General features: G+C 36.4%; 1 long non-coding RNA gene across 1 annotated transcript; it reads left to right on the top strand.

Moving 5' to 3' along the window:
- The first annotated feature begins 353 nt into the window (after nt 1-353).
- Nucleotides 354-831, top strand: LOC129046854 (uncharacterized). The gene is made up of 3 exons (XR_008508645.1): nt 354-399; nt 481-521; nt 603-831. It is a non-coding gene; the product is annotated as an uncharacterized LOC129046854 (long non-coding RNA).
- The last annotated feature ends 10,226 nt before the right edge of the window (nt 832-11,057 follow it).

Genomic DNA, 11,057 nt, shown 5'->3' on the forward strand with positions numbered 1-11,057 from the left:
GGTCAGTCACTGTTTGTTTCTGCAGAGGAAGCATAAATGGTGGCCGTTACAGCATTGTTCTTTGTCTCTCTTTTTAGGAGGTCAAGGCTGAGAGCAGCAGTCAAGGCCGAGTGGGTGAGGTGAGCATTGAATAGCATACAGAAGCAGTTGTTATTGCTGATGTCTCAGTTTTGGTTCAGCTCTAAGCATCTCCTCTTGTTTTTATTTTAGGTGGTCCACTTGCCATTTATCCTGGCCAAGCATGCCTATTCCAGGTGGGTGAGAGCTTAAGGTATCGGTGTGGCATCCTTGTCAGATTTGGGAGGTTGTGTTTTCACAGTATCTCAGCATGCTTTTCTGCTTTGTTTCTTTGCAGGTGCTGTCGCTGCCCTAGGCACGCCAAGGAACGGAGGAGGGCAGGTGAGTCGGCGTTTAGGCAGGCTGACCCATAGGTGAGCGTTACACAGCAGCATGCTAAGCGTGTCCCTTTTCTCTTTGCAGGTATCTTCCGGGCACCCTCCGGAGTCAAATCAAGATTTGAGGTGAGCCGGGGCAGCGGTGCGGAGGAGTCCCGGGGATTACTGTTTTTGAGGGCAATAGTCAGGTTTTCTGTTTTGCCTTAGGTACCCTGAGGAGGCTCGTAGCCCAAGCTTGGAAACGGCAGCACCGAAGCACACACGGAGAGCATCTCAACGTCCATGTGCGACCGAGGATGGATTTTGTCCGCTCCTCTTCCAAAAGCTAAGTGTCGGGGCCAGCGGCTGGGAGAAGGGGAAAAGCCTTTACTCTCACAGGAGGCAATCAGATGTCAGCTTAGGGGAGAGGTCTGTAGGGGCGTGGGCTCTCTGGCAGTAAAGGGAGAGGGTTTCCCCTCAGCCTTGCCAGAGCCTTTGCCGGGCAGGGCAGTTCTGATCCATCTTCACATTTTTGTGTACTTTGCGTCGTCCGCCTCCCTCGACTCGACGTCGTCATGGATCTTTCCCCCGAGGAGCTCGCCTTCACGTCCGGAGCTATGGCCACGGTCACCCGGCAGTCGGCTTCCTTCTCTAGGCTCGCCAAGCCTCTCGAGCATCCTCTTAAGTACTTTGGCACTAACTTCTTTTAACGAGTTACATTTCATCATCACGTGCCGTCGTCATAGGGCTTCCTTTCCTTTGGCATCATCAGCCTCTGGCTCATCTTGCACTAGGAATCTCAGGTCCCTACGGGGACAGTGCCAGGCAGTTGTCACTCGTCTCTGTGTCATGTTGTCCGTGTCATGTCGTCCGTGTCTGTGTTATGTAGTCCGTGTCCATCGTCTTACGTGTCACAGGCCTTTGTTACGTCTCAACGCTTTATCGGCACTATTCTGTGCCACGTAGGCCATATTCTACTCACGTTCCTTTCCGGATATCCCTTATTCCGGCATCTTTACATTTTTACTCTTTGAGACAGGAATGTCTCAAAGGGACAAGATGTTCTCATCCATCTTCCTTTTCACTACCAGCTTTGGTAGTGCCTTTTTTTCCACGCCATGCTCTTGGACTTCCCGAGGGAGCGTCTTACACCCTCCTCACGTGACTGCAGGAGTTCTATAGGTTCCATCTTCTCAAAGGGTACAGGGCTCAAGAATTAATCTTCCAGAGAGCTATCTCAAGTCCTGGCTTATACTGTATGTACTTACATTGTTTGTACCTATGCTGGTTTATACTGTATGTACTTATACTCTATGTACTTTTATTGCGTTTACCTATGTTGGCTTACACTGTATGTACTTACATTGTGTGTACCTATGCTGGCTTATATTGTATGGACTTACACTCCATGCACACTTGCACTGTATGCGTCTGCTTTTATTGTGTGTGCTCATGTTGTACCACTTATGGTCGGAGCTGCCCTGCCCTTGCATGTAGTCACAGTTAGGTAGCAGAGTTATAAAAACTTTACTGTTCATCTGTCTTTAGTGGGGTTTTGGTAGAAAATTTATCAGTCAGAGCAGGGACAAGTCCTAGCTGCCAGCCACTCGTTGACCACTTCCTGTCGTCTCACAGGTCCCCGAGGCTGCCGATTTCCCCAGAATCTACCATTTGACGTCGAGGACCGGCAGCCAGAAGAAGCGTGGAAGTGTGTTCTTCAGCGTCTCGAGGAAGAGCCGCAGGGAACGTTTAAATGGGAGGAGTGCGTGAGCGTGTGTGAGAGCACGTGTCTGTCTGCCGGCGTCTGCTCATCTCTGCGTGTGTGAGCGCATGCTGTGACTGGATTTAACCTTGTGTGTGTGACTTTTGCTTTTCAGGTTTTTCAACTCATTTGTAAATTTAGAGTAAAAAATCCCCAGCCGGGTTTAGCCCCCCCACCCCCCCCGGCTGTTTTTTTTTCTTTTTTTTTTCCCCCCGGCTGGGTTTTTTTTCCCGGGTCCCGGTCGGTCAGCGAGGCGACGTTCATCGCCAAAGTTTGGGCACAGACCCTCCAGGGACCGGGTATTTCTTCAGGCAGGAGGAATTTTTGGAGGCTCCCGGGAACCACGTTCCTGAGGACCAAGGATTGCTGGGGTGTAATTTAGCAGTTGTGGTGAGAGGGATGGTGAGTTTGTGTGTCATTTGAAGGGGGTGTTAATGGTAGATGAGTGCTGTTTTTTGTGTGCTTTTGTTGTTTTGGGTGTCCTGTAACAATAAATCCACAAGTAATGAAAATAGAAAAAGGTTATCATCTTGTGTTAATGTGTGTGTTGTGTTGTATTGCTCTGTATTGCAGGGTGAGCACAGGGTGAACTCTCTCCTCCTTGCTGTGACACCTGGGCTGGCAGGGATGACACAGTGACCTCTGCCAGCCCATGCTGCCTGTGCCATCACCTGGCACTGACTTGTTTGATGAAAATGCTTTTGCTGGGTTTTTTCTCCTGAGAAGCCTCAGAACAGAAATGGAACCAATAACGATCTGCTGGCTGTGGAGTGTGGGCTGGAGATGGTTTAGCAACCAGGGGCATCTTGGGTTGGTCTCCTGTGCATTGTTTCTACTTGATGACCAATCATGGTCCAGCGGTGTCGGGGCTGTGAGCAGTCCCAGGTTTTTATTATTCATTCCTTTCCAGCTTTCTGATGTCTCCTTGCTCTTTTAGTATAGTTCTACTATCTCATTTTCTTTTAATATAATAGAGATCATAAAATAATATTTCAGCCTTCTGAAAGGGGGAGTCAAGATTCTCATCTCCTCCCTTGTCCTGGAGGACCCTCAAACACCACCACAATCAGCAGCCGAGCTGGTTTGTGCGAGCCTCTCAGGAACCCTCGGCCGGTCCTCAGTCGGCAGCCCCGGCACGGCCGAGAGCGGGGAGACACTCTCTGTGCCCCGAGGGTACTGAGGGCACCTGGGCTGGGGGGAGACACTCTCTGTGCCCTGAGGGCACCTGGGCTGGGGGGAGACACTCTCTGTGTGTGCCCCGAGGGTGCTGAGGGCACCTGGGCTGGGGGCAGACACTCTCTGTGCCCCGAGGGTACGGAGGGCACCTGGGCTGGGGGCAGACACTCTCTGTGCCCCGAGGGTACTGAGGGCACCTGGGCTGGGGGGAGACACTCTCTGTGTGTGCCCCGAGGGTGCTGAGGGCACCTGGCCTGGTCGCCTTTGCAGCAGAAGAGACACCAGAGACAGCGGTAGAAGATAAAGGGCCGACTCTTAGCAGGGGTTAATGCAAGGTTTTATTAGGATCCCAAAGGAGCTCCTGCACCTCAGGGGGCTCCTGCCGAGAGCCCCGGGAGATGTGCCAAGGTTACATTTTAAGGGAGGTGGAAACCAAAAGTAGATAACATCCTACCAACCATTAAGTGACCCTAAGGGATGGATGCTGGGGGATAGACATATAGGACAGCGTATGGGGCAAGGCTTGGGGGGCTGACCCCTGGCCTCTGGCTGATCACTCGAGGACTTGGACCGAAACTTCTGGATGGAGGGAATGGGAGGCTGAGTGATTGACAGAGAGCCAGGGTGGGGGTTTGGGGATGATCTCATCCCGGGAGAGGGATAAGACAGGTAAAGGGAGGGGAGGGTACAGTTTGGGATAAACCATTTGGGAAAAATATAAGGATACAAAACAAAATTACTTCAAAGTATTACAAAGTATCAAAATGCACTACAGCAGGTTTGGGCAGCACCAAATAAAATGTAATAAAATGCTTTAAAAGTAGAAAAATTAAAAATAAAAATAAATAAAATAACAAAATTAATTAAAAATAAATAATAAAAAACCCAAACTGTAAAGTGCTGTAAAGTGCCGTACAAGTTCCATAAAATGTAGTGCCGTAATGCAAGACCCTCAAACACCACCACAATCACCAGCTTAAATTGGTCTGGGCAGCACCAAATAAAATAAAATAAAAAGCTTTAAAAATAGAAAAATTAAAAAAAAATTAAATAAAAAACAAAATTAAAAAAATAAATGCTTTAAAAATAGAAAAATTAGAACTAAAAAATAAAAAGAAAATTAAAAAAATAAAATGCTTTAAAAAGAGAAAAATTAAAAATAAAAATTAAATAAAAAATAAAATATAAAAAATGCTTTAAAAAGAGAAAAATTAAAAATAACAATTAAATAAAAATAAAATTAAATAAATAAAATAAATGCTTTAAAAAGAGAATAATTAAAAATAAAAATTTAATACAAAACAAAATTCAAAAATATAATAAATGCTTTAAAAATAGAAAAATTAAATATAAAAATCAAATTAAAAATTAATAAAATTAAGAGGTTTAAAAATAGAAAAATTAAAACTAGAAATAAAAAATTAAATTAAAAAATAAAAAAAGGTTTCAAAATATAAAATTAAAAATAAAAATTAAATAAAAAATAAAATTAAACAATAAAAAAGCTTTGAAAATAGAAGAATTAAAAATAAAAATTAAAAAAAACAAAATTAAAAAAATAAATGCTTTAAAAATAAAAAAAATTAAGAATAAAAATAAATAAAATATAAAATGTCAAAAATTCAAAAACTTTGAAAATAAAAAATTTAAAAAATAAAAATTAAATAAAAAAAATTAAATAAATGCTTTAAAAATAGAAAAAATAAATATTAAAATTAGAAAAAAAAACAAAATTAAAAAATAAATGCTTTAAAAATAGAAAACTGAAAAATAAAAAAATTAAGAATAAAAATAAATAAAAAATAAAATTTAAAAATTCAAAAACTTTGAAAATAGAAAATTTAAAAAATAAAACTTAAATAAAAAACAAAAAAAAAATGCTTTAAAAATAGAAAAAATAAATATAAAAATTAGAAAAAAACCAAAATTAAAAAATAAATGCATTAATAATACAAAAATTAAAAATAGAAAAATAAAAAACAAAATTAAAAAAATAAATGCTTTAAAAATAGAAAACTTAAAAATAAAAAAATTAAAAATAAAATTAAAAAAATAAAGAGCTTTAAAAATAGAAAAATTAAAAATAAACATTCAATAAAAAACAAAATTAAAAAATATAATAAATGCTTTAAAAATAATAAAATTAAATATAAAAATTAATAAAATAAAAAGCTTTTAAAAGAGAAAAATTTAAAATAAAAACGAATTTAAAAAATTTTTAAAAGGCTTTAAAAATAGAAGAATTAAAAATTAAATTAAAAAAATTTACAATTAAAAAAATGCTTTTAAAATAGAAAAATAAACAATAAAAAACAAAATTAAAAAATATAATAAATGCTTTAAAAATAAAAAAAGAAATATAAAAATTAAATAAAAATTAAAAAATAAAAAGCTTTAAAAATATAAAAATTAAAAAGAAAAATAAAAAAAATTGTAAAAAATAGTTTAAAAAGAGAAAAATTAAAAAAATTAAAATAAAATTAAAAAATTAAAAACCTTTAATAATAGAAAAATTAAAAATAAATATAAATATTTAAAAAATAAAATAAATGCTTTAAAAATAAAAAAAAATAATTAAAAAAATTTAAAAAATAAAAAGGTTTAAAAATAAAATAAATAAAAAATAAAATTAGAAAAATACAAAGCTTTAAAAATAGAAAAATAAAAATTAAGAAAAAAACAAAATTAAAAAAAAAATGCTTTAAAAAAAGAAAAATTAAATTTAAAAATTAAATTTAAAAATATTTAAAAAATAAAATGCTTTAAAAATAGGAAAATTAAAAATAAAAACAAATAAAATTAATTAAAAAAATAAAATAAAAAGCTTTAAAAATAGAAAAATTAAAAAAAACCGAAAATTAATAAAATAAAATTAATTAAAAATACATGAAAAACAAAATAAAAACTCTAAAGTGCTGTAAAGTGCCGTAAAATTTCCATAAAACGTCGTAAAACTGCCGTAAAGCGCGACTGTCGTAAAAGGTGCCGTAAAGCGCGACTGTCGTAAAACTGCCGTAAAGCGCGACTGTCGTAAAAGGTGCCGTAAAGCGCGACTGTCGTAAAACTGCCGTAAAGCGCGACTGTCGTAAAAGGTGCCGTAAAGCGCGACTGTCGTAAAAGGTGCCGTAAAGCGCGACTGTCGTAAAACTGTCGTAAAAGGTGCCGTAAAGCGCGACTGTCGTAAAAGGTGCCGTAAAGCGCGACTGTCGTAAAACTGCCGTAAAGCGCGACTGTCGTAAAACTGCCGTAAAGCGCGACTGTCGTAAAACTGTCGTAAAAGGTGCCGTAAAGCGCGACTGTCGTAAAACTGCCGTAAAGTGCGACTGTCGTAAAAGGTGCCGTAAAGCGCGACTGTCGTAAAAGGTGCCGTAAAGCGCGACTGTCGTAAAACTGTCGTAAAAGGTGCCGTAAAGCGCGACTGTCGTAAAACTGCCGTAAAGCGCGACTGTCGTAAAAGGTGCCGTAAAGCGCGACTGTCGTAAAACTGTCGTAAAAGGTGCCGTAAAGCGCGACTGTCGTAAAAGGTGCCGTAAAGCGCGACTGTCGTAAAACTGCCGTAAAGCGCGACTGTCGTAAAAGGTGCCGTAAAGCGCGACTGTCGTAAAAGGTGCCGTAAAGCGCGACTGTCGTAAAACTGCCGTAAAGCGCGACTGTCGTAAAACTGTCGTAAAAGGTGCCGTAAAGCGCGACTGTCGTAAAACTGCCGTAAAGTGCGACTGTCGTAAAAGGTGCCGTAAAGCGCGACTGTCGTAAAAGGTGCCGTAAAGCGCGACTGTCGTAAAACTGTCGTAAAAGGTGCCGTAAAGCGCGACTGTCGTAAAACTGCCGTAAAGCGCGACTGTCGTAAAACTGCCGTAAAGCGCGACTGTCGTAAAACTGTCGTAAAAGGTGCCGTAAAGCGCGACTGTCGTAAAAGGTGCCGTAAAGCGCGACTGTCGTAAAACTGCCGTAAAGCGCGACTGTCGTAAAAGGTGCCGTAAAGCGCGACTGTCGTAAAAGGTGCCGTAAAGCGCGACTGTCGTAAAACTGTCGTAAAAGGTGCCGTAAAGCGCGACTGTCGTAAAAGGTGCCGTAAAGCGCGACTGTCGTAAAAGGTGCCGTAAAGCGCGACTGTCGTAAAACTGTCGTAAAAGGTGCCGTAAAGCGCGATTGTCGTAAAAGGTGCCGTAAAGCGCGACTGTCGTAAAACTGCCGTAAAGCGCGACTGTCGTAAAAGGTGCCGTAAAGCGCGACTGTCGTAAAACTGCCGTAAAGCGCGACTGTCGTAAAAGGTGCCGTAAAGCGCGACTGTCGTAAAACTGCCGTAAAGCGCGACTGTCGTAAAAGGTGCCGTAAAGCGCGACTGTCGTAAAACTGCCGTAAAGCGCGACTGTCGTAAAAGGTGCCGTAAAGCGCGACTGTCGTAAAACTGCCGTAAAGCGCGACTGTCGTAAAAGGTGTCGTAAAGCGCGACTGTCGTAAAACTGTCGTAAAAGGTGCCGTAAAGCGCGACTGTCGTAAAAGGTGCCGTAAAGCGCGACTGTCGTAAAAGGTGCGTTTTTTCGACCATCGCGCTTTACGACACTACCTTTTATGGAACTTTTACAGTACTTTACAGCACTTTACGGATTTTATTTTGTTTTTTAATTATTTTTAATTAATTCTATTTTTTATATTTAATTTTTATTTAATATTTTTTTAATTTTCCGATTTTTAAAGCTTTTTTTTATCTTTTTTTTAGTTTTAATTTTTCTATTTTAAAGCTTTTTTTTTATTTTTACATTTTCCTTTTTATTTAATTTTTAGTTTTAATTTTTATATTTCTAAAGCATATTTTAAATTTTTTTATTTTTATTTTTTTCTTAATTTTTACTTTTGAGTTTTTGATTTTTAAAGCTTTTTTTATAATTTTTTATTTAATTTTAGTTTTGATTTCTCTATTTTTAAAGCTTTTTATTTTATTTTAAAATTTTATTAATTTAATTTTTCTGTTTTATTTTTTTTTAAAGCATTTATTTTTTTAAATTTATTTTTTATTTTTTAGTTTTCATTTTTTATTTCTAAACTATTTATTTTATATTTTAATTTTTTTTATTTCATATTTATTTTTGCTTTATCTATTTTTAAAGCTTTTTATTTTATTTTTTAATTTTTTTTTTGGTTTTTTGTTTTAATTTTTTTTTTTTAAAGCATTTATTTTATTTTTTAAATTTTATTTTTTATTTCATTTTTATTTTTTGCTTTTTCTGTTTTTAAAGCTTTTTTATTTTTTAATTTTATTTTTATTTAATTTTTTGTTTTAATTTTTTTATTTTAAATCATTTATTTTATTTTTTTCATTTTATTTTTTATTTCATTTTTATTTTTTCTTTTTCTATTTTCAATGCTTTTTTAAAAAAATTTATTATTTATTTAATTTTTAGGTTTTTTTTTTAAAAGCATTTTTTTATTTTTTATTTAATTTTTATTTTTGATCTTTCTATTTTTAAAGCTTTTTAATATTTTTTTATTTAATTTTTTATTTCATTTTTAGTTTTAATTTTTTATTTTTGAACTATTTATTTTATTTTTTAAATATTATATTTTATTTCTTTTTTATTTTTTGCTTTTTCTATTTTTAAAGCATTTATTTTATTTTTTTACTTTTATTTTTTATTTAATTTTTTAGTTTTGATTTTGTTATTTTTAAAGCATTTTTTAATGTTTTTTTAATTTAATTTTTATTTTTGATATTTCTATTTTTAAAGCTTTTAAAATTTTTTTTAATTTTCAGTTTTAATTTTTTTTATTTTTAAACATTTATTTTTTTAATATTATTTTTTATTTCATTTTTAGTTTTAATTTTTTATTTTTGAACTATTTATTTTATTTTTTTAATTTCATTTTTATTTTTTGCTTTTTCTATTTTTAAAGCATTTCTTTTATTTTTTTAATTTTCTTTTTTATTTAATTTTTAGTTTTGTTTTTTTTATTTTTAAAGCATTTTTTTAATTATTTTTTATTTAATTTTTTTTTGATCTTTCTATTTTAAAGTTTTTTATTTTTTATTTAATTTTTTTAAATTTTTCTATTTTTAAAGCTTTTTTTTATTTTTTAATTTTATTTTTTATTTCATTTTTATTTTTTGCTTTTTCTATTTTTAAAGCATTTATTTTATTTTTTTAATTTTCCTTTTTATTTAATTTTTAGTTTTGATTTTTTTATTTTTAATACATTTTTTCATTTTTTATTTTTATTTAATTTTTAGTTTTAATTTTTTTATTTTTAAACATTTATTTTATTTAATTTTATTTTTTAATTTTATTTTTTATTTATTTTTAGTTTTGATTTATTTTTAAAGCATTTCTTTTATTTTTTTAATTTTATTTTTTATTTAATTTTTTAGTTTTGATTTTTTTATCTTTAAAGCATTTCTTTTATTTTTTTTAATTTCATTTTTATTTCATTTTTAGTTTTAATTTTTGTATTTTTAAAACATTTCTTTTATTTTTTTAATTTTTTTTAGTTTTTAGTTTTATTTTTTCTGTTTTTAAAGCTTTTTATTTTTTTAATTTTCTTTTTTTTATTTTCCCATTTTTAAAGCATTTATTTTTTTATTTTATTTTATTTTTTATTTAATTTTAATTTTTAATTTTTCTATTTTTAAAGCTTTTTATTTTATTTTATTTGCTGCTGCCCAGACCAACTCAAGCTGGTGATTGTGGTGGTGTTTGAGGGTCTTGCAGTTACCCCGATTAATAGGTAGAGATGATGTTTGGAGGCCACAGTGTTACAGGTAGGGGTTAAACAGTTTTTTAGGGTCTTTCAGGTGATTTTTCAGGATTTTTAGGGATATTTTAGGGGTTTTTTTGCAGGAGTTGTTTAGGAATTCTCTGGAAATGTTTAGGATACCTTTAGGGCTTTTTCAGGGCTTTTAAAATAATTTTTAGGGTGTTTTAATGACTGTTTTACCCGGGCGCCCCAGCCGCCCGAGGCACCCCGTGCCGGCGCCGCGGCGCTCCAGCCCAGCCTCCCGTCAGCGCCGCCCGTGGTCGCTTTCCCTCTCCTGCCGCCGCCGCTGCATGGCGGGCCGAGCCGTGCCTTCCCCACCGCACCCTCCCGCTTCAGAGCCGCTGGATGGCGCGGCTCCGCTGCCTCCTGCAGCCACGGACGTCCCGGCGTTCCCTTCCACGGCCGTGGCCCCGTTCCCGTTCCCACAGCTCCGCCACCTCCCGCACGCCCCGGCCCGCCCGGCACCATGATGACCGCCCGCACCGCCGTAGTGACGGAACCCATGCATGCGCAGTGGCTACAACCCCAGCACCAGCGATATCACTCCGCGCCGACTCATCGAACCACAGCGCTGCTTCCGGGATCAGCCGCACGCATGCGCAGTTCTATCTCCACCGCCCCGCCGCCACCCCCCACTGCGTTTGCCGCAGCTTTGGCACAGCCCGGTCCCGGTTCCGAGCCGCTGCGTGCCGCTGTCCAGCCACAGCCAGCATCCCTGTGCCCTGTCACGCCACTTCTGCCGCCACTGCATCTGTACACGGCACCACAGCAGGCGAAAACTGCAGCGCCTTGCATGTATCCTTCCGCGTCTCTCCCTCTGCCGGGCACCGAGAGATCCCTCTGCAGCGCGTAACCCTGAGCAACCGATACCTGGTGTGCCTCCGCGTTTTCGCCTTCCACACTCCTAGCACCCAGTGGGACTACTTTGTGTCACGATTCGTCTGCACAGCCACATCCATGCACACAAACCGTGCGACGAGGAGGAGGAGGAGGAG

Source organism: Molothrus ater, chromosome 15 (genome assembly GCF_012460135.2).
Source record: "Molothrus ater isolate BHLD 08-10-18 breed brown headed cowbird chromosome 15, BPBGC_Mater_1.1, whole genome shotgun sequence".
Lineage (NCBI taxonomy): Eukaryota > Metazoa > Chordata > Aves > Passeriformes > Icteridae > Molothrus > Molothrus ater.